Source organism: Macrobrachium nipponense, chromosome 41 (assembly GCF_015104395.2).
Source record: "Macrobrachium nipponense isolate FS-2020 chromosome 41, ASM1510439v2, whole genome shotgun sequence".
NCBI classification, from domain to species: domain Eukaryota; kingdom Metazoa; phylum Arthropoda; class Malacostraca; order Decapoda; family Palaemonidae; genus Macrobrachium; species Macrobrachium nipponense.
Window position 1 is genome coordinate 14268058 of NC_061102.1, and position 24305 is coordinate 14292362.

The 24305-nt window shown below is 34.8% G+C and overlaps 1 protein-coding gene across 1 annotated transcript in view; it reads left to right on the top strand.

The window, feature by feature from the left end:
• The first annotated feature begins 247 nt into the window (after positions 1–247).
• The window catches only part of LOC135212530 (cell adhesion molecule 2-like), a 505319-nt gene continuing 481261 nt past the window's right edge, over positions 248–24305 (top strand). The window contains exon 1 of the mRNA XM_064246060.1: positions 248–478. The gene's annotated coding sequence lies outside the window, so the exon portion shown is untranslated. The remainder of the gene's footprint in view (positions 479–24305) is intronic.

The window sequence follows — 24305 nt, forward strand, 5'->3', positions numbered from 1 at the left end:
AGTTGTCTTGAATCTTGGACGGAACGTTGATTCTTGAAATATTCACTGTAATGATAAGACATTTCGCAGCACAAATCTTAATTCGGTAAGTAATATCTTTGCCAGCGAATTGCCAACTCTTCATTCAGAGATCAAACGAGTAGAATAACAGGGCGCTTTTCATCACAAACCACGAGCAGCGCATGCGCTGACTGGCACCACACCACGTGTATCCCGCGAGAAAGTTAACTAGTATACTGCCAACCACCAGGGACGCTGGGTGTATTGCGCTGGCTCGCCGGTTGCATGTAGTGAGCTGCGTTCGTTACTCGCAACTAGCGCGACTTTCGTGTTTTCCGGAACTATGGAGTGATGAGAAATGTAGTGACTAGACGTCCTTTATTTTACCAAGCTAGTCTTGTTTTTAGTTGGCGATTTCAACGGGAGAGACAGAGAGAGGGCTGAATAAAGCACTCTTGAAATTCACTGGAGGGAGCACGTAAGTTGTCAAAAATTGGTTTTCTGTTCGTGACTTGCTGATTTTAGTAAGCGTTATGTTTAAAGTTATTGTTCATTGAAAAAATGCTATATATATAAACCTATCTTGGTGATACGTTACGAGAGAGAATGTATATGTAATATAGGTTTATTTATATATATATATATATATATATATATATATATATATATAATATATATATACACACACACACACATATATATATATATATATATATATATATATATATATATATATTATATATATATATATAATATGTATTATATATAAGCATATTTAACAATAACACCAACCGGGTATTATTTCCTTTGACGTCGAACCTGTTGACAAGACAATGTAACGGCGATTGTCATTGTTTCCTTTGCATTTCTTTCCTCGCTCGATCGCTCAAAAGTAATCAAGGCGTTTACGAGCCACCAAGCGTTTTAGCAATTCCAGATTCCGGTTCTTACGAGATACAACAAAGCAATGCATAATGTCCATAGAATTATACTTACTTGATTAACCTGAGCTTGTGGGTTATTAGTTCTTTTCACGTGAATGTGGACGCATATTGGATTCTAATAATAATAATAATAATAAATAAATAATGCACGTTAAATAATGGAAATTTTTCCAATTATAATGATTACATCATCAGCTGAAGAACTATTTGCTTAAAATATCTCGATAAATTTTCCATTTCAAAATTCACAGACGAAAATCATCCACAACAATATAAAATCAATTCTAAATTCTGATACAAACAAGCAAAGATCCCAAAGACAAAATATCCTCATTAGCCAAATATTTTGAGAAAGTAGTGTAAGAAATATGCAAAGCATTATAGAAAGTTCTCATACTGTTTGAACTCGGTAAGCGACCAACTGGTACAACCAGCCTTTACAGATCCACTGATGGGTTTTCATAACCTGACTTCACAGAAACGAAGGTCATCGGAGCAGAAATACGATAATTAAATTGAATTATGGTGAAATGTACTAAAGTCCCTCTGAGAGAAGAGAGTAACAGTTCCTAGTATTATTCATTCATCATGAAGGAGGTGTGGCAGATACTAAATTTTTACTCCATTGATTTTTTAACAGTACTGGTAAATGTGACAATCTATCTTATGCCTTTTTGTAGTCCTGGCCCGAAGGCAACAGGCGAGAGTAAGACGGAAAAGAAGAAGGGTGGTGCTCAAGACTGAAGGAAGTGATATCTCAGCCTCTCAATGGAAGAGCATACAACTTTAATAACATAAAAAGGGCTCGAAACTTTGAAGTAAATCAGAGTAGAAAGTCTGGTATCATGTTTAAGAAATCTCAAATAAAACTGCCCCAAAAGGGATACATGAATTAACTGAAATTCTTAAAAGTAATTTTTTTACATAATAGCTTATTACAGTAATTTATTTTACTCTAAATGTATAGAAAAGATTTTTTTTTTTGTCTTAAAAGAGAGATCACACACAATACCAATGACCTTAGTCAATCTGGGCCAGATGACAACAAGAAAAAGAAGTAGGAAGCAATAATAATTACATACCTGCCGTTTGAAGACTATGAGTCAGGGAAACAGAAAACGGAAGAGAATCCAAAACTCTGCAGTGAAGGGAAAGAAACAGACACGAACCGTGCGATCCGGGGAGGGAGAGTAACGTGCCAAAGGGCCGAGACGGTAAGTCCCGACTCTCGGGGGACATATAACAGTCGTCATTTCTTAACTATGTTTTATGCCTATGATGGGAGAACTGGCTCCAGGCTTTGCGAATGACATAAACACAGTATTCAATTTCCCGTAGACTATCTATCATAGTACTCACATGAAACATGCATAATCACATTCTCTGGAGAAGGAGTTTATTTCAGTTTAAGTAACGTTGCTAAAAGTATCAGAAAATGTAACATCCAAACCTGTCTGTTGACTGCGGTGGCAATGACAAATGTCATAAAGTTAGCTCTCAGGACTCACTATCCTTTCGTTCACTCTCAATATTCATATATTCTCTAGCTCTACAGCTGCGTGCGCTTGCAATGCAGATACTATTTCATATTAATAGATTTACTTGTAAATATCTGTAGAGTCAATCTCAGTTATAACAGATTCAATATCAGTAGATCCAATTTTAATATCACTAAATAAACTTTTTTTATTCCGCAGAATTAATTTCGATATCACTGAATTTACATTGTGTAAAATCATTCACTTACGATAATGGCAGGACTAGTCTCAGGTCTATTATGTCTGCTCCCTGTATAAAAATACTTTCCGTTTTCTAGTTCTTTCTCACCTGTATAAAAATACTTTTCGTTTTCCAGTTCTTTCTCACAATGTTAGTTTTTTACAGTTATTAGTAAATTAATAATTGAATAAGAAAGGTCGTTCTCAGTAGCATTAAGATAAAACAGCGTTGGGAAAGGTAAGCCTTTAATATCGGAAAATTCAATTGCTGTATCAGCAACCATAATGCCAATTAATTCTCAGTATCTCTAGATTCACTCTGAAAACCAATTAAGTTACTCTGGGTATCTGTCACTCTTAATTCAACATCCTGACTTATTGTTGATACTCGTGAGGTGAACGTAAGCATTCATTAACTCCCTTTCGAACCACGGATGTCCCATTAACGGTGTGGTTTGTGTTGCGAAAAACGTACCAAAGCCTGCAACTAAATTTAGTGCATTTTAAAATACTCGTAAGAACAAAAGTATACGAGTATGAGAAGAATGGCAGGTGATCTTAGTATAATGATATTCACAGAATAGCCCTTAATGTTAGACCTAAGTTCAATATCACCGATTTTTTCCAATTGTCAAAAATTTTGGTCAGCGCCAATAAATTTCTCGCACCGCTTTTTATAATGATATTTAACTAATGATGTCTCCAATAACCCCTTCTCCACCTTCTCTATCATTACTGCAATTAATTGACAGGTTCTGTGTCACAAACTCTGCGTCAAAGAGATGTCGCAGAGAGGGCATTTGTTATCAGAAGATTCAATTGCTTAAGTAAGCACAGAAAAACTAAACCATTATGAATAAGTACATTCTCATTTCTCGTGATGCCTAGGCCGGTAGCACGGGTAATCTGACGTCCTTCCAAAGACCAGGGACGAAGAAAACAAATAAAAAAAAGGCACCCTACCAATATATATCCTCCTTTAATGTTAAGACATTAATCAAGTTTGTTGGGGAAGCTTACATTAGCATGAAGTTCAATTTAAATACCGTTCACTTCATAATGAGGAGTAAATCTGTAGCACCAAATGGCAAAATACATGTTATATACATTTCTCTAAGAAATAAGTCAGTAGTACTAGAAGGGGTCGAGACAGAAAGTCCTGACCCCCAAGACACGGTACGTATCACTTTGAAGTTCGGACTAAACGTACTACGACAAACGTAAAGGTATAGTTAATTTCCCTTAGAGAAGCTCGGTTAAGCACGAAAAATAGTTGTATGCTTTTGTTTTAATTATATATATATATATATATATATATATATATATATATATATATATATATAATGTGTGTGTGTGTGTACATAAAATACTACATACATATACATGCATAACATATGTATGTCGGTGCGTTCGTGCATGTCTACACACTTATGTATCTGTGTATGTAATTGGGTTTGTCCATGGATAAAAACGCTATTTAGTATGGGGACCCTTCCCCCGCCACCCTACCCCCACAATACAAAACATAATGAAAAAAAGTCAACATAACAAAGAGCAAAGAGGACGGATACAAAAGAAGACAGTAGTAGTTCGATTTCCCCTTTAAATGTAGTCAAGGGAATGAATGCATAAATGATGAAGAGACATCCGGCGTCATTACAGAAACTCGGGGAATCTTTCTTACGATTCCCAGAGGAGCAAGCAACAAGCAAACACTCAAGCAAAATGCATTAAGTGTATTATACACACACACACACCCACACACTCACACACACACACACACACACACATATATATATATATATATATATATATATATATATATATATATATATATATATATATATATATGATCTTTGTTACGTGCACCGTGACATTTTTTTAGGTTCACCAATATTAAGCGACATTAATGTTTGACATAATGTTCATATATCGTGGTAATAGATTACACTTAAGGGGAATTTATATCTATATCTTATATATATTATATATAATATATATATATAATTTGATATTATTATATTACATATATATATATATTTATATTTATAATGTATACACACATATATACATATATACATACCTACACGAGTAATATTAAGCCACAAAGATTATTCACTTTCAATTCACTGCATATTGAGAATAACTGACACCCATGGGGAATTATAACGGAAATTGCTTCGACACCACTGGGATTCGAACTGCTGCCTGGTTTGCATTCAATGATGTATAGTTATATACTTATCTGGTAAGGTGACCAGTATTTTTATAAAGAAAAATAGTATAAATAAAGAACTAAAGAAAATTAGACCATATTTCTGTCACGCAGGCATATATATATATATACATGTATATGTATGTATATATATATATATATATATATATATATATATATATAATATATATATATATATATATATAATATATATATATAAAATAAATAATAATAATAAATGTATAAAAAAAATCATTTGACTTACGTAATTAAAAAGAATGCGTCTACACTCTTCATTATTACGAGGCTCACAAAGCCCGGATTTTGAAAGTGGACGAATGCACCTTAATTCTGTTACCTTTTCTAGTTTTATTCGCTTAAAATTATTATCACGCTTCTGTTCGGGAAACCGTATTGAATTTAAATATTAGGTTATCGCTCCTTTATTCGACGAACTATATTTTTGTATCCGACTAATTGTTGTAATATCATCCTTTGAAACTATAAAGCCCCGGAACACGCATGTATGCACACACTCACAAACACACACACACACACACACTAGACGTTGGATTAGTAACACAATTGTCAACACTAGCAAACATATGTATACAGAAGTTATGTATGAAAATTCGTAAAGTCTACGGGCGTAACCAGCCTCGTTTTACGGGCAGAACCAGCTCCGTTTCAGGGAATCCCTTCTCACCCCCCTCCCCTTTCGGAGGGGGGTGGTGGATGTAGGATGAAACCCAATTATAAACCACCTTAGGGGTCCTCACTATAACCCTGCCAAGTTTCATGCTCATCGGACTAGCCATTTGGCCGTGATTGAACGACAGACGAACGGACAAACATTACGCCCATTAGAGTAAGGCGCAAAAAAGGGAAAAATGTTACAGTACTGCAAAAAGAATTTGAACAGGAAGTCCAGGGTGTAATTAAGACGATTTTTATTTACTCCTTGCCTTTTGTTAAACGTGAACAAGGTGAAATGAACTCGGAACCTTACCTTTGAAAACTGCAATGCAAGTCTACGCAAATACGCACGTAAAAATAGCTGCAATGAAATCATAAAGGAAAAAAAAAAGTTTGTTGAATGAACCTGGGCACAAGGTGACACTGGCAGTCGACAAAGAGGGACAGAAATGTGACGGGATTTTTCATAAGCGAGTCACATTTTCTATTGTGGAGTGAGCGACATGTTTAATGCGTAATTTCTTTACATGTCTTCTTCCTCTTTATAAGGGGTGTCGCCAGATGGTAGAGCCTTTCGGTTCTTAGCAAGTCTCTTAGAGACTTAAACTGACTGTTTGTCCGTTGACAGGTAATACCGAACCACGGACCTTACGACCGGAAGAACAATGCTGTACAACTAATGTATATATACATATATAATATATATACGTATTAATCACTATGTGTGCATGATTTCTTCTTATATCACAATGATAACCAGGTAAAGCGTTTGAATTTTATACACTCACCCAAGATTAGTCGTGAACGCTGAGTAGCACAAACACTTCCCCCTCTATTTCCTAGCTCTGAATTCCCTTCCTGTCTCCATTTTCTCATGAATAATTATTTGACATACTTACAAAAGACAAGCTTATCGCCTCCTATGGGGTTAAGTTTTCCTGTTAGTATTGCTACTGATTTGGAAGGAAACGAGCTAGTACGGTATTAAAATACTTCTTAGCCTAGGTCTCAATTTTTCACTGGGCACTGAGGATATTTGATTTCATTAGAGGTATTGGTAGATCAATCAATTTAACTACAAGCATACAGGAGTAAACGTAGATTTTATTAAAGGCATGTTGCTTCATAGTTTTGAGAAGAAGGTAGATCATTACCACGACGTTTCAACTTGGCATTAGATAGATTGAAGAAGAATTCAAGTATTAAAATTTTAAAAGCAGACAAAGGAGGCTGTGTATGGTTATGAATAAGAACGATTACCTGATCAAGGCACACAGGCTCTTAAACGATAGTAACACATACCTAAAAGTAACAAAACCCCCTTGGCATTAGCGAGGAATTTGCAGTCTGAATTTAACAAGAAAATAAAAGCCATAGTTTAGCAGTGGTGTGGAAAAAGAAACCAGAAATATAGTCCTGAGTAAGCTAGCGAGAAAACTGCCGTCTTTTAGTTATTTTTACGGAACTCCCAAGATTCACCAAGGAGGGGTGTCCTTTAAGGCCCATTGTTGCTAGACAATCCTCAGTCGGATCTGTCATCATGGTTAGCGGATGTTTGGGGAAATTAATAGGACAAATTTCGAAATCTCACATTAAGCACAGTAGGTGGATTTATGGATCAAATTAAGGAAAAGAATTATATAAGTACTATGTACAGTCTAGATATAGTTTCTTTATTCACAAATGTACCACTGAGTTTCGTGCTCGACAACTTGAAGAAATTAGCCTCAGATAATATTTTCAAGCCACCTATGCACATAGATAAATTTTGTCATTTGATTAACATTTGCGTTGAATCTACAATTTTTGAGTTTAATGGTTCGTTCTATCAACAAAAATCCGGGGTCTCGATGGGCTCACCTCTCTCCCCTATATTGGCTAACTTATGTATGGAATTTTTCGAAAAGGTTTACGTTGACACACTACCAGAAGACATCAAGCCTGAAATTTGGTTAGGTATGTAGATGATGTTTTATTGTTTATAGACACGGCGAGGGAAGACCTTTCATAGGTTTTTAGAGTTGCTAAATGGTTTTTTTGCCCTCTATTAAATTTACAGTGGAAAAGGAAATGGAAAATAGGCTTCCCTTTCTAGATATGGTAGTTCATAGAGACACAGTGAGTAGTGACTTTAAATTCAGCGTGTATAGGAAGAACACCCACACAAACACCTATATCCATTACTTTTCATATTCATGAACCGAAAGTAAAGCACAACGTTTAACCAACTTTGTTTTTTTCGAGCATACCGAATATGTGATCCCCAGTTCATGACGCCGAAATAAATTTCTTGGTAGATAGTTTTACTAAACTGTGTTACCCAAAGTTTTTTTATACTACAGTCTCTATCTAAACGCTAGATCGATGTTTTAACGCCCCTCATTGAATATAAACTGAAAATGGCAGATTTTTAATAGGCATCTCTTGCTCTTCCTTATAACAGAGAACTTAATAAATTTTTTTCTAGGCAGCTTAAGGAAAAAAGGAAACGGCTTCAACGTAGTTTTTCAGTACAATAGTACAATCAAGAAGAAACTCATTAAAAATAACCCGGGTAATAGAGAGAATGTAGGAGTATATGTAATACCTTGTAGTGATTGCAATGAATGTTACGTGGGAGAAAGCGGACGTTCCATTGATAAGAGAAGGGAAGAACACGTTGCTGCTTGCAGAAGGGGAAGTTCATACAGTGCAATTGCGCAACATACATGGGGGGAGAAAAACCACGCTATAAATTTTAAAGGTACAAAGGTTGTTTTTGCATGTAACGACCGGACTTTGAGACGAGTAGTAGAAGGGGCGTTAATTTCATTAAACGAGACCTTTGCAGGAAATACTGGCATTACAGAAAATACAGCTATTTGTGAGGAGATATGTAGGAAAGGGAAAATTTCAAACTTTAGAAATATATGTGCCAATAACGATGCTGCTTCCTCTCCTGTTTACTCCACTCAGGTCATTTCTCCAACTAACCACCCAACCACCATAGAACAAGCAGTTGACAATAGAAACATTCCCCCACGAAGATCAAGACGAATTCTGGAAAGAACGAGGGCTCAACCGCCTGATCATTCATAATTTGAACTAGCTTTGTTTCCTAACCGTTGTTTTTTCAAATGCCTTGTGCTCTTTCTTGTCAGTTCCTTGAGGTGACATATCACACTTTTAGTGAACAAGACCACAGTTGATGGTCGAAAGCTTTAATCCTATACAAGTAATATATATTTTAAACTACAAGAGGAATTTACTTCATTGTGGATTGTATCCCCATTTACTTAGAGGTACGACATAGTACCTGGCTTCTGCATATATATATATATATGTATATATATATATATATATATATATATATATATATATATATATATTACATATATTATATATATATATATATATATATATATGATATATATATACATACATACATATAGTGTTTAGAACTTAAAGTAGTTCTATCATTAATCAACTGAAGATTGAGGCTGTTCCAGCAAAAATTAATTTGACATTTTTTTTTTAATTTTACTGTAGAACTGATTTCCTCCACTGGTTAATAAAACACGAAGTCTTTTATAATGTTAACGAGCAAAGTTGCAGTGAAAGACAGAGACATGGCTGTCAACCAGGAAAAATCGAGAAAATGTCGACATTACTGAAGAAAGACTAAACTATATTAGATACAGCAACTATACGTTTCTACCAAAGATAGGTAATTATCTCGACTTGTACCGGATAACCCCTGCTTGGGGGAACAGCTTAATGTCATTGTTATATATATATATATATATATATATATATATATATATATATATGTATATATATATATATAATATATATATATATATATATATATATATATATATATATATGTGTGTGTGTGTGTGTGTGTGTGTGTGTGTGTGTGTGTGTGTGTGTGTGTGTGTGTGTGTGTGTGTGTGTGTGTGTGTGTGCGTGTAAAACGAAAGAAAGCAACCGGAAGAAAAATGTAAACTCCCAAAGATTATGGATGGCAAGAGCAGAACTGTCTCAAAAGAGCACCGCATACGACGAAGAATTACGATAAATTCGTATTGAAGGAGAAGATGTTCATTGTGAAGCGATTTTCTCGGATCAGAAGTTGATGTAAGACAAGTAAAGCTCTCACGCACTTCGGAACTTACGAGTGTTATGCATAAAAATTTAGACTTTAATGCAATCTAACATTAATGCATATATATATATATATATATATATATATATATATATATATATATATATATATATATGCATAAATTTCAAACTCACATTGGTATGGAAACCAAGTCTCTCAAATGAAAGTCTAGGGCACTACCAATTGACCCAATCCTGTGTTGATTAGTTGGTAGACCCCTTACCATTAACTATAAGAGCAAACGAGACGCTCAAAGTTTAGAATAAAAATGGTGTATAATGTGTATAAAAAATTAATAAAACATGTAAGACTAAAACCTAAATCGAGCACCAGAGCAATATTAAATGTAACGGCGTAGTGAAAAGCAAGGCAGAGAAACTGCTCCCATCCGCAGTCTCTTGCGGTGTACGTAAAACGACCTCCCTAGATGTGGGCATATGGGCATAAGAAGATGATGATGATGATGGTGACCAAAAGCAAAATAAACGACTTTGTTGCATCGATCACCTGCTGACGAATTCCGGTTCAAAGGAAAATACAGCTGGGCCCTCAATTTAATTAACGAAGTCGCTGTTCAGGACTTTTCGAAAGCATCAATTATAAAGTGTATTGACACGAAACAGATGTTGAATTATCAGCTATATGAGCAGTTCGGAAGCTGCAAAACTCATAATGGTCTCACTTTGATGTTCAGATTCGTCTGATAGTGGATACATAAAGCAATCATTCTATGTACTATCAAGTTTTTATCTTCAGTTACCTTCTGTAATGATGTTAAGATGCTTCGTCGGTCTAAAATAGATACACACATGGGTACTGAGCTATATTTTGGCTTTATTTACGCTTTTTTACATACGTTTTCTCATATATATCAAAATTATAAGGTACCATGTAAGAGCAAAATCTTCCCAGACAAAGAGAGCGAGAAAGAAACATGTACAGATGTCAGCCAGCAGGCTTTAACATCTGCAAAGACTAGATTAAATTTCATCCTACCGATTGACAAACATGAACGCGATGGGACTTAGCAAAGCGCAGCGTCATTAGGGATAATAGTCTGGTTTTAGCGAGGATTACTGGACTGTGTCAGGACAGATCGCGTACTGGATTACGCACCCCGAATTATCCGGGGTGCGCTGTTTCCCCGCTTCCGAGTCGAAAAGAACGAAACTCGGAGGTTATGCTGATTCCGTGGAATGACGCCGCTGGAGAGAGAGAGAGAGAGAGAGAGAGAGAGAGAGAGAGAGAGAGAGAGAGAGAAGTGCTGTAAGCTGCAGCCTCCTCGGCTCTGTACTTCAGCGTACGAGGAGGCTGTCCGTTAAACACGTGTGATTTGCCACTTCTTTTCCACTGGATTCAGGTCCTTCCTGACGGGAAATGGTCATTGCGATGCCACTTTCCACAAATCAAGTTATTCATCTCACGAAAAATTCTGCCGAAAAGATGTTTTTGTTTTGGGAAGAACCAGAAAAACATCCAGAAGTTATTTAGTTTTCTTTTTCCTAAAGTTGGCTTTAACAAATGTTATTCATCACTTCTTTTTCATCAAATAGTTCTTGTCCAACGAAAGTTTTTACATAAAAAAAATGTGGCCAGCTTAGAATAACCGGGAATAAACGAGAAAGAGGAAAAGCTTGATTTTAGAGCCTTTCGTTAATATGAAGATGTTTGACCTTTGCTCAGCAGAAAATATCACTGCTCTTACAAATATACGAGAAAAATGAATATATGTATCTAACTTTCAATATTCATAAAGGCAATTTTCAGGATAAATAGAATAACTGAAAAATATCCAGGCATTTATATAGGCCCTATTGAGGCGGTCTTTTAATCTTAAAAAAAAAGGGGACATGTTATCGAGACAATGCTAGATGTTTTTCCCCCTCATAGAATTAAATAAAAACAAAATGTTTGTTCTACGAAAGCCGTGTTCCAGAGGTATTTTTACACAGAAACAGATAAGGCGAATTTATATTTGGTGGTACAAAAACAGGATAGGGATAGTTTTTTCTTTACTGTTGGAAAAAAGAAGAAAAAATGTAATTGTATAAATATCTAAATCCTTTTGGGGTTATTTTTTCCTTATGAATAGGGGAAGGAAAAATGCTGATTTTATGCGAAGGTTTTAGAGGATTTTTTTTTTGCCATCGAAATCTATGAGCGAAATATTTAGAGGATTTTTTTTTTTTTTTTTAGCGAAATCTATGTGTGAAATTTTAAACGACTTTGTCTAGACCTGTTGGAATTGTTCTTTATACTTATAGATGTGAACGTAACTGCATAGTCAGACCTGACCATGTTAACAAGGCGTGATCCGATCTCCAGCTTACTCGGAACGAGTGCAAGATTTTCCCCCCACGCTAAAATCTACGGTCAAATAGAGCCTTGTTTCACCAACGAAAATGAAAATAAATACGATACTGTTTAATATACACATTAATTATTTTTTACATTTTCATTATAATGAATAAATTGTAAATATCCTATCTTAAATTTCTGTATCTTTAACTCAACGCGAAATACCTTTTTCAGACCTTTAAAGGCTTTTCCATAGGGCTTTCCTAAACCCCCGCCCCCAACAATAACAACATAGTAGTTTGTAGGCTTACTCCCCAAGTAAGCGAGAAATATAGCTCTTTATTCTGTTAAACTAATTTTCATGAAGGAGGGACATTTGAAATCATTTATCCCTACCGTATGAAGGGGGTATGCTTGAAGGACAGGGCTACAATGAGAATTTTCCTGAAGAAGAGGTGTTTACATAATCCTTATTTATGAGGCTTCAGCGACAAAGTAACGAGAACCCCTCGGAAAATGAACTCCAAATCTAGATAGTCCACTTCCACTTAAGAAAGAGCTGATAAAGTTCTTTCCACCTTCCATGGTAAGACATCTGAGACAGAAGAGGGTTTAAGGAGCCCAGTTTTTTTTTTTTTTTTTTTTTAGGGAGGTCTACCAAAACTTGTTACATGTCAAGCAATTGTCTTGCTTCAGCCTTGTCAAATTTGTCTCGTGCATCTATAAACCGAAGAAGTTTTTTAAGGAATTGGCTCGAATTTTCGAGCGTACCTGGTGACTGACGAGGCTGTAATGGCTGACAAAAAAAAAAAAAAACTGCAGAACAATCCCACTCATCTTTGCTAGTAGCTGGCCACCGCAGTTCATACGACATCCGCAGATCACAGCCTCTTGCGCAAAATACTGATATATTATTATTATTATTATTATTATTATTATTATTATTATGGAACAAGACTTGAGATTCAAGCTTCCAAAAACATGGTGTTCATTAAGAAGTAAAAAGGAAATAAAGGGAAATACAGAAAGGACAGATCCCACTTATCAAAACAAAAAATAAATCAATAAAGAGGTAAATAGATAAAAATGTACTAAAATGCCAGAAGAGTATATATGTAAGTATTGTGCTTCCTGGAAGTGAATTACCATATCTATATCGTGTTACAAAAAATATTGGAATCCTCTTGACTTTACTAATAGATTCACAAGCCACTTGAAAACCACAAAAACGGATATTTTCTCGGCAAGAGGATTCTCTCTCTCTCTCTCTCTCTCTCTCTCTCTCTCTCTCTCTCTCTCTCTCTCTCTCTCTGTGGCACCCACGCAATAAGAGCAAAGTTTTGAGTAATAAAAGTAGTTGACTACAGAGCTTTACCAACGAAGAACTACTTCTCGTATCGTAGGGAAAAATAAGAGAAATTTTCGGACTTCCAACTACCTTCGGATTGTTAAAGGTTCGTAAAGTGACATCTATTATTTTTTCAGCCACTGCGCCGTCTTTCATAATGTTTTAGATGTAGAACTCCATAAGAAGACAAATCACAGAATAAGGCTTCAGCTTCGAAACAGCATCAATCCGGTAAAAATGTGACGTTAAAAAACAATGAAAAAAAATAGCCTGAGCAAAAATGTACCTGCATAACGTGCGATCAGTGAAAAATCACATCTATGAAATATGATATTGTTCAAATTCCGTTCAAAGAGATATTTTTATCTTCACGGCCTTGATAAAAAAGAAAATCATCCGTGCTTTATGGAAGATAAAGAGACAGACTTATTTTTAAACTTTTGGAATTCAGAAAAAAATAGAAACGCACATTACTCTTGATATATAAAGCGTCCTAGTCATTCAGTGGAAACTTCAATTTCAAACAGCACACGGTTAGTATGACCAACCTGTGATGTCAAAATGAAAATAGCAGATGTTTATTAGCCTGAATTCCACGAAGAAAAGTTGTTCATAAATTCTTTACGTTTGAAAAGAAGTTTTATAACAATATACAGTGTATTGTACTTTGTTCGCTGGATAGGAGACAATCTTCCATAAATCATAGTATAGTATTATTTGATTTTAAAACTAAATATCCTTATTCACTTTCAAGTACCCCTCCACCCCTTTGCCAAAATGTTAATTAACCTTGAAGACGGTCGAGTTTACAAACATCAAACGTAAAAAAAAGATTCCTTTAGTCAATCATCTTCTGCGCCAGTGGGGTTTGATGGCCATCTGTGACTATATATCCTTAGAACTGAACTAAACATATATATATATATATATATATATATATATCTATATATATATATCATATATATATATATCTATATATATATATCTATATATATATATCTATATATATATATATATATATATCATATATATATATAGATATATATATATATAGAATATATATATATATATATATATATATATATATATATATATATATATGTTTAGTTCAGTTCTAAGGATATATAGTCACAGATGGCCATCAAACCCCACTGGCGCAGAAGATGATTGACTAAAGGAATCTTTTTTTTACGTTTGATGTTTGTAAACTCGACCGTCTTCAAGGTTAATTAACATTTTGGCAAAGGGGGTGGAGGGGTACTTGAAAGTGAATAAGGATATTTAGTAAAAATATCATGTCATATAGTTTGCGTTATTAACTTTCTAGTTCAATTTTTAAGGATATAGATAGATAGTGATATATATATATGATATATCCTATATATATATATATTATATAATATATATATATATGTCTATATATATATATATATATATATCTATATATATAATATATATATAGATTATAGTATATATATCTATTATATATAATGATATAATATCTATATAGATATAGATATATATATATATATATGTATATATATGTATATATATATATATATATATATATATATATATATTATTTATATATATTATATCTATATCTATATATATATATCCTTAAAAATTGAACTAGAAAGTTAATAACGCAAACTATATGACATGATATTTTTACTTTCAGTAATTTAACATAAATAAAAAAACCAAGAAGAAGAAGAATTAAAGAAACATTTCTTAAAAGCAGCAATTGATTGTTTTCATAACAAAATAACTATGAATACTGGCAGTTTTTTAATACGTAAACTGATCTGCCGTTTGGACCTCAAGCCGAAATACGTGATGGAGCAGCTTTTCCAGCTTCCAAATGGCCTAATAAAACCTGACAACTGGCCACTTACCCTGGTTTTCTCATTTATAACTGACTTTTCACCGTGGTTCATAAAAGAAATGGGTTTAATATCCTCCCTTAGGGTATACTGTGCTGGGACCAGTTATTATCTCTCGACGCAAATTTGTGAAAAAGAACGAGGTATGTACATCTAAATGTGCTTTCATTTTCCAAAATTATAGCCCACTTACATTTTGAAGTGCCTTCATATGTCCAATAACTGAAAACTTTCCCGGATGAATTAAGACTGTTTTGAATACTTCCATGGAATCCACCGAATGCCTTCAAAAGTGGGATACGATTTTAGTTCATCTTGAAGAAAACAACTAGATTTTAATAATATGTGGCCCAGTGTTCTCGGAGCATTTTAAAGATGTCCTGAAATAACATAGAGGAGATCATTAGCTTAAAAATGTGTAGACCAGTGAGTTATTGTGTCTAGAAATAATTTTACAATGGAAAACCGCTATAGAAAACAGTACGTATGACCCCTAAAGCCTTAGTAAGCGTGATGAATGAGATTATCTTATCAAATGAGAATGCATGAGAGTTCATTTGTGTGATGAATGAGAACTTATGTAAAAGACTAATCACATCATAAACTCAATAGCGTAAATAGGCAACTATGTAATTCTGAAAATAAATAAATTCATAAAAAAGAGAACTTCAATAAGAAAGACCGACGCTTCACGAGGTTATTTGATTTGAATATATATAAAACAAAGTCACTCAAGTACAAACAAAAACATACTTCAGATATTTCAGCTACTCAAATCTGTTATCTGCGGTCGGAGTTCAAATACTTCAGATATTTCAGTTATTTAAATCTGTTATGAATAGAAATGAGTAATGTAAGAAAAGACATTCTAAAAATGACAAAACTATCGAGTCTCGTAAAAATTTAATGAACGTTTTGTATTAATTTTCTAAGGATTAACAAACTTCCTGACATTAACGTCAACATTAACAGATAGGACAAAAGAGGAGAAATATCTAATACAAACAAGAAAAGTTATTACACGATCTTGAGTCAAGTTCCTCTTCTCCGTTTCCTTTGAATAATGCATCTTTTAACAGGCGCATTTGGGGATGCAAATCCTTATGAACAAAGTTACAAACGATGTAGAAAACAGCAGATGAGAAGAGCAAACGAATGGAAATCTAGATAACACCAAAAGGGAAGGAAAGAAGCACATAAAGAAGAAACAGTTCTACCGCATTCGGGTCAAAGAGCGAAAAATGAGGACAATAAAGCGCGGAATCACTCAAGCTTGTCTCAGACGGTAACAGACTCGGGAGGCGAAGAGAACTCCCAGCTATTTCTCTCGCCCAAAGCATCCGCTAGTACAAGGAGCTCGGGACATTAGCATCTCGCAGTTAAAATAATTTATTTGCATTAGTTAGGCTTAGAACCCATCTGTTTACCATGCAGCATATGAGTAGGTAACTGAAAGCGATGAAATGACATAACAGAATATTGCTCGAGTAGCTTTCATAACATTTGGAATAATGCTGAAGCATTCAAGAAATTTTCCAACATCGTCTGTTACGAAAGGATTATGTGATACAGCCATGTATAAGGCTATTTACAAGGAGTCCAACTGGACTTTTACCAGAGGGTAACATGAAACAAATGGTTAAAATCGCAGTCTAAAGATCAGGTTTTTAGCAAACAGCAAAATAAAAGAATCAAGAGCCGAAAGACTTCGGAAGAGTATTTCATTATATATCACAAGAATGAACCCAAAGAAAAGGTTTCAAAAAAAGAAACAGAATAATCGACATGGTTTTCAGACGGAGATGGGCAGGGATAGGGCTGACTGGTCATGCGCCGGCAAGACAAAGGGTAATTGTCAAGCAAAATCAAAAGCACTCATCTCGAATCAAATCTGTGACTCCTGTTATGCAAATTCTCAAATCTGCAGATAACTCGCAAGGAAATTAGGTTCAATCTGGGTCATCTCCGAGATTGCCAGAGATAAAGTGAGCTTTGCAGGAGAGAGAGAGAGAGAGAGAGAGAGAGAGAGAGAGAGAGAGAGAGAGAGACTGATGAATGATTTCACCCTAGTGGGATGAGGATTATCCGTCGAGACCTATCGTTTTAATCATAATAAGACGGAGGAATTTCGCCGATGACTGATGCTTCACTTTTGTTATATTTCTCTCTCTCTCTAACCGAAGCTGCGACCGACGACAGTCGTCTAACAAGTGGAATGGAATTCTAATAATTGTTCAGCACAATAAATTTTACATGAATTGACCTTAAATTGTTTAGTTCCCCACCGGGATCGAACTGCGGACTCTATAGCTAGCAAGCACAGGCTTTGTCCACCCAAGCTTTCACTAATCGTTATATATGCATACTTACACATGCAAGGGCCAGTCAACTTCTTTTATATTTAGTGTGAACTTGAAAATGTAGAATATACTAAGAAAGTACTTGTTCCATTTCCGTTTCACTCACTATTCTACCGTGGATTTAAGGATATCCTAAAGTAAGTGTTTCTTCGAGCTACATTTGATATACATTCATATAAAATATCATGCGACTTTCTCCCCAGAAGAGTTTGCCCCGGTAGTATTAGTTTTCTGATTTCCGTCAAGTTTTTTAGGATGACGTTACTAACACCTTGCGCTTACGCCTCAAACGGTACGATTAACTTGCTAGTGTTCAGCCTTGTTCGGGAGTCAATCTCGAGTGGGTGGTTGGGGGGGAGGGTTTAATACGTGAAGGAGTATTTACATATACACACACACACACACACACACACATATATATATATATATATATATATATATATATATATATATATATATATATGGAGTTTTAATACGTGAAGCTGACGCGTCAACTATCGGAAAAGGAGTGTTTACACACCACACACACATGTATATATATATTATATATATATTATATATATATATATATATATATATATGTATATAGTCTGATATATATATATATATATATATAGCTATATATATATAGCTATATATATACTACTACATACATACATACATACATACATACATACATACATACATACATACATACATACATAAATACAATTCATCCCAGGGAGAAAAAGAAGAGAGAAAAATTTCGAACTAAATTTGAAAAGTAGACGAACAGCTGCATAACGTAAACGAGATCAAAATACAAACCCCCTCCCGCGTGGATAACATAGCAAAGCAAAGCAAAGCAGAGCACAATGCAGCAAAGTGTGCAACACAGCAAAACAGCTCAAGACAGGAACTTTGCTATTCAGCGAATGGGAAAATGTGGAGGGGTGTTAAAGGTCCAGCTGCAGAGGCTTTCAACGAGGAGCCTTATTACGAACGAGTTTTCTGGCAAAGGAAAGAACGACGACCTTTTGAACAAAGGGTGCCATGCATGAGTCCCGGGGACTGACTCTGGCGTCGGGTGTTGTTTCTACGCAACAACCAATGGAATTTTTCTAATTCATTCCTCATTCGGCGCCACTGCAATTACGTGCCTCCCGATTTCTGTTATGACGTTTTCACGTATCTTTATCCAACGACAATCTTCAGTTCAATTTTTCCTTTCCTAAATTCTCCAAAAGTCATGACTTTTTTTTCCCCTCATGAAAAAGAGAAATGAAGACCTTGAATCTAAGTTTTACAAGGACCTAATCATCGTTAGCTACAAGGCTTATCTTCTCTTTAAAATAAGCATCTCTAGACTGCAGTTAATGTCTGGGGAAACAAAAGGAAGGACCCTCATGCTCCCGAAGTACGACACGCCATCTTAGAATATTTAATTTGATTGAAAAAAAAAACTTCATATCGCTAGCGTTTGGGGGGAATAACTTATTATTATTTTCTTTTTTTACTTGCTTTAATTTGATAGAAAAAAACTTCATATCGTTAGCGTCTGGGGGGAATAATTTTTTATTTTTTATTTTCTTACTTGCAGTTTATTCATTCTATCTAAAATGTATTTGTTCAGTCATCTAATGCTCTATGCTCTCTCATTACCGAGATCTTTACTAGGGAACGTGCAGACATTGTTAATGTTAAATTCCCAACATAATATCTTCGTCTTCTTTCTCCTCCTCCTCCTCCTAGCCTTTTGCTCGACATTTTATTTTCGTCGGCAGGAAAAGTCGGACGAAATTAACAACGAGAGGATTTTGAGTCGCGCATTATTTATCTAACACCCGGAAGATAAAAGATGTTTTTCAATTATCTTATTACTTATGTGCAGCACTCCTATCTATTCTTATGTAAGAGGACTGTGGCATATCGCTAATAATTATCAATGCTTACGCATATCAGTCGACGCGTCTTATGCCTACAACGAACAAAGGTATACATGCGCAGTTACGGGACTTAGAGAACCCCAGAGGATTTTAATTACACCGATTTTTCATACATACTGCAATTAATTATCGTAAACTGAAGCTAGCAAAAAAATAAATAAGTAAAAATAAATGAAAAATAAACTACTAAACCGAGCTCAAGTTTAGAATTGTAAGTCATTTGAAAATTTCCATACACTTCCAGGGAATCACGTTTGTCCAAAAATAGCTCTAAATTAAAAAAAAAATTCTTGTCTGACATCCACGAAAGCCCTCTTTTCAAATGATCTCACACATCCCCTTGCTTTGCTAGTCCAAAGTTCTAGAGTTTATTGTCATCCATTTGATGACCAATTCAAAGGATCCTCTGTATTTCAGGATATGGGTACTAAACTTTTTAAATTGTATTTCAAGTTGATATAGGCAACTTACTAGTAAAATTGAAAATAAAGCATCCTAAACATGGGTCGTTATTAATCTATTTCCATACACATGCTTTTACACTGATCCCATTTCTTCCACTTCTTCAAGGACATCCTTTGTTGTTGTCAATCAGTCTTGAATCATTATTCTATCATCACTCAACCCTGTTCTTGAGAACAAATTTGAATGGGGAAATCGCAGTATGGCAGAGCTGTCTGCTTCGATGTGACAGTTTCCATTCATTTCTGTATTCATTACCACATCCTCTCCTTTCTGTTAATAGCTAAAATATACGTTTTCGATAAATATTCAAAGTATGGCTCAAAAGCATAACGGAAATGCAAAGTTCACGTTTCTAAAGGAAAGTACAGAAGCATTTCAAAATGTAGTTGAACTGCAAAGAAATAAAGTTTAATGAATAAGTAAATGGAAAGTTATTGATCAATATCACAGTGCAACTTTCTTCCCTCAAAAGGTTTTTCTGCACTTTTCCCGATTTCGTTAAAGCTATCTGTCTTATAGCTTTCAATACAACGATTATAAGCTCAGAGAGAGAGAGAGAGAGAGAGAGAGAGAGAGAGAGAGAGAGAGAGAGAGAGAGAGAGAGATTAAAAAGGAGTTTAGGTAAATGGTAACAATATTTCTTAATTACGCAATTAGCGTCTTGACGAGGGGAAAATCATGATTTAGCCTCAAGGGTTGAACATATATAAAGATGCTTCATTTACATGGTAATTTCCTCAGAGTAATTACAGCAACAAAGCACTTTTCGACTTGTACGGCATTTTGATGTAATACTTCTAGAGCGACCAACACAGTCCGTGCCATACGTGACGACCGAAGTTAGAAATGTCGTATTTAAGTCTCTTGTGCTTGCTTGGAGTCTTGGAATTCTAATCCTAAAGGTAAATGGAATCCCAATCATAAAGGTAAATGGAATTTTAGTCTTATAAGTAAATGAATCCTAATCCTAAATGTAATTGGAAATTTGGAATTTTAATCCTAAAGTAAATGGAATTCTAATCCTAAAGATAAATGGAATCCTAATCCTAAAGGTAAATGGAATTCTAATGCTAAAGGTAATTGGAATTCTGATCCTAAAGGTAAATGGAATCCTAATCTTTAAGGTAAATTTGTTTTTCTTATTTCCTACATTAAATTTTTACTAATTATCTTTCGAAGCTGTTGGCTTCATTATCTTCAAATCAAAGAGGTGTTAATTTTGTTTATAATAATGGTTTTACTTTACCAGTGATATTTTTGGTTATATATGAATTGAACAGATATCTATCTTTAACTGTTCATGTTCAATAATCTATAATTTCAGCTCCATGTTGTATGCTTCTTGACATGAAATTACTGAACAAACTTTCTTTTGAGACAGGGCTTCATTGCCTTACAGGAAGCAGGTGTTAATTTTTTATATAATATAAATTTTACTTATTAGTGATATTTATGGTTATTTATGCATTAAACAGGTACCTATCTCTCACTGTTTATGTTCAATAATATACAATTTCAATTCCTCGTGTTGTACGTTTCCTGACATGACATTACTGAAAATACGTGAAGTATACATACGCCTTTTCTTTAATGAAATTGAAAGATCTTATCAAACGAATTCTCTCTCTCTCTCTCTCTCTCTCTCTCTCTCTCTCTCTCATCCGTTTCATCCATTTCCAGCGACGCGTTTCCTCCCAGCCTTTCCGGAGCAACCCATTCACCTCTACAAATGACACTAATCAGCTCGGTAATCAATCCTTAGCTGCCCAGAAAAGGCGAAAAAGGGTAGAAAAAATAAACTAAAGAAAAAAAAATGAAAACAGAAAAGGAAGGCGGAAATTCTGAGTCTTACCCTGACTTTTTTTTTTTTTTTTTTTTTTACTGGCTGAAAGACTTATCTTCCCCTCAGAGGGTTATAAAAGCATTACAGTCCGTAATTAAACTCCGGGAAGTGAGGGGAACTCGTACTCCTGATTATACAATGGAAGATCTTCCGTCACGGAGAGTGTGCAAAAGGGAATAACCGACTTCTGAAAAACGGAGAGGGCTTAATCTTCTTTAGTTAACTATGCAAAAATCTTCTCTTAATCTCGACGCTTCCTCGGACTGATATACTCACGAATGAAGTGAATCAGCGACAGAGAAAAATAAGACCGTTTTGCACATCATTATTCATTCAATTCACTTCTCCGTTACCAGTTCTACACATCTTTGGTGTGAGCTGCATTGAATGACTTTACGTACATTTTTCTATGTAAACTGCATATTTTCTTATTATAACCATGTTGTACTGAACTACGCTTTAACAAATTGCAGGACAATAACTCGAATGACGCTGACATCTAACGTTAATCTAGTATGATAACGTGCGCATGTACTGCAAATCAAGAAAACAGCGTAGGATGTGGATACAGTAAGAGTTTACAAAACAAATATAACAAACGGAAAAACACTTACAAACATCTGCCAAACCACATTCGATTTACAATGTAATTTCTTATCCTACAACTTTGAACTTACGCCTACCTTCCTATCTGTCACTTCTTGCATTAATCGATCTATCAAGGTATCGAACGGCTATGAGGACATAACATACCCTTGTCCCAGACTGCTTTCACACCAACCCAGTCGTTTCCCTTCCACAAACTATTTCATTCTTCACTTTTGCGTCTTTTAAGTTTTTTGCTCTGAGCAACTTACTCTCTTTAATATACATCCCCAACGACCTCCACACTGCCTATCTATTAAATCTGTAAAAAGGTTCTCACATAATTGTTTTAATAACAAACCAACAGTGTTGTCCCTCATCAATACTTCTCAACTGCAATCATATCATCTAATTTCCCTAGTATACTAATAGGGGCAAACAAAAACATCAGCCTCCAATATCAAGTTATCGTTTACAAATTATTCTTGTCATCCATTCCTTTTATCACCGTGCTTCTGCATCTCCCTTGCGGTCTCGTCAATTATTATCGTTGTCTTTCAATTCATCAACCCCTTCATTGCCTTCCTTACGCCATAAACAGAAACAATTCCGACAGCCTTCTCTAACTTCTCAGTACTTTCTGTACATTTACATGCTTATTCATTCATCCGTGGAAATCGCATCACATGCAATAGCAACATAAATGACACAAGCCAAATACACAAAGTTTCCAGTATCAAATGCATTCTATGATTAGGAAACTTTAAATTTCCCAAACGGAATTTACTTCCTAATTTACGGTAAGACAACATCGTTCATATTCTATGTGATATGTATATTTCAATAAAATGTAATAGAGCAATCTATATTCCAATATGATGTAATACAATGCCTACATTGTAAAAAATTTACCACAAAATATAAATAAATTTACATAAAAATACAAAGTAGTACAAATACTTTAAAATTCATTAACCAACCGAATAACTTCTTAACGTAAGAAAGAGAAAACCGAGTCATAAACTAGATTTCCTTAATATCCGTAAGTGTAGGTCACTTTCTAATATTTATTGGTTTATTCATTATAAAAGCTTGCTTACATTTATGTATGCCTGTATCTTATCATGTTGGGCGGAATTATACAAGTCTCATAAAAGAAAGTGTTCAGGAAATAACTGAACGAAACACCCTCTCTTTTCTCATCAGATCTAGCTCCTGCCTTTAAATGATTAACTTAAAATATCTTCTTCAGTGCAATACAGTCTTCTCCGAACATGACTCGAATCAGCTCAATAAATCAATCCTTCAAAAATTTGGATCAGGAAAACGAAAAGAGAGGACAAACAGGCAGCGAATCTTGGCCTTCGTGAAAGTTTACCTCGTGCAGCAAGATTTATCCTCCCCTCAGAGGGTTATAAAAGCATTACCAACTCGTAATTAGAGTTGGGGAAATGAGGGGAAGTAGCAGTCTTGATATATACAGATAGTAGTTTCTGCGAATTTCCCAGCGTTGCAAATGCCTCTATCTGGTGGGAATTTATGAGTGAGAATGTATTGAGAATGTAGTATATCTTGTGAAAAGCAGGCGACGCGATCTACATTGATTGCTTCTTGATTTCAACTTTTATTTGCACCTCACTGGTGCTAAAGGTCTTTGTTTTAAGCATTTATCTACGAACAAAATTTCAGATAGAAAAGGGGCCAGTGTTTGCATGCAAAATATTTCCATCTTCACTAACTTCCTCATCTTTATCTTACTAGAATATAATATTGCCCTTTCATAAAAAATAAAAAAGCGTGTTTTCAAGATACTTATTTTTTTAATATCTTTTTCTTTTTAATACAGCTATATTATATTCTTCATTACAAAGCATG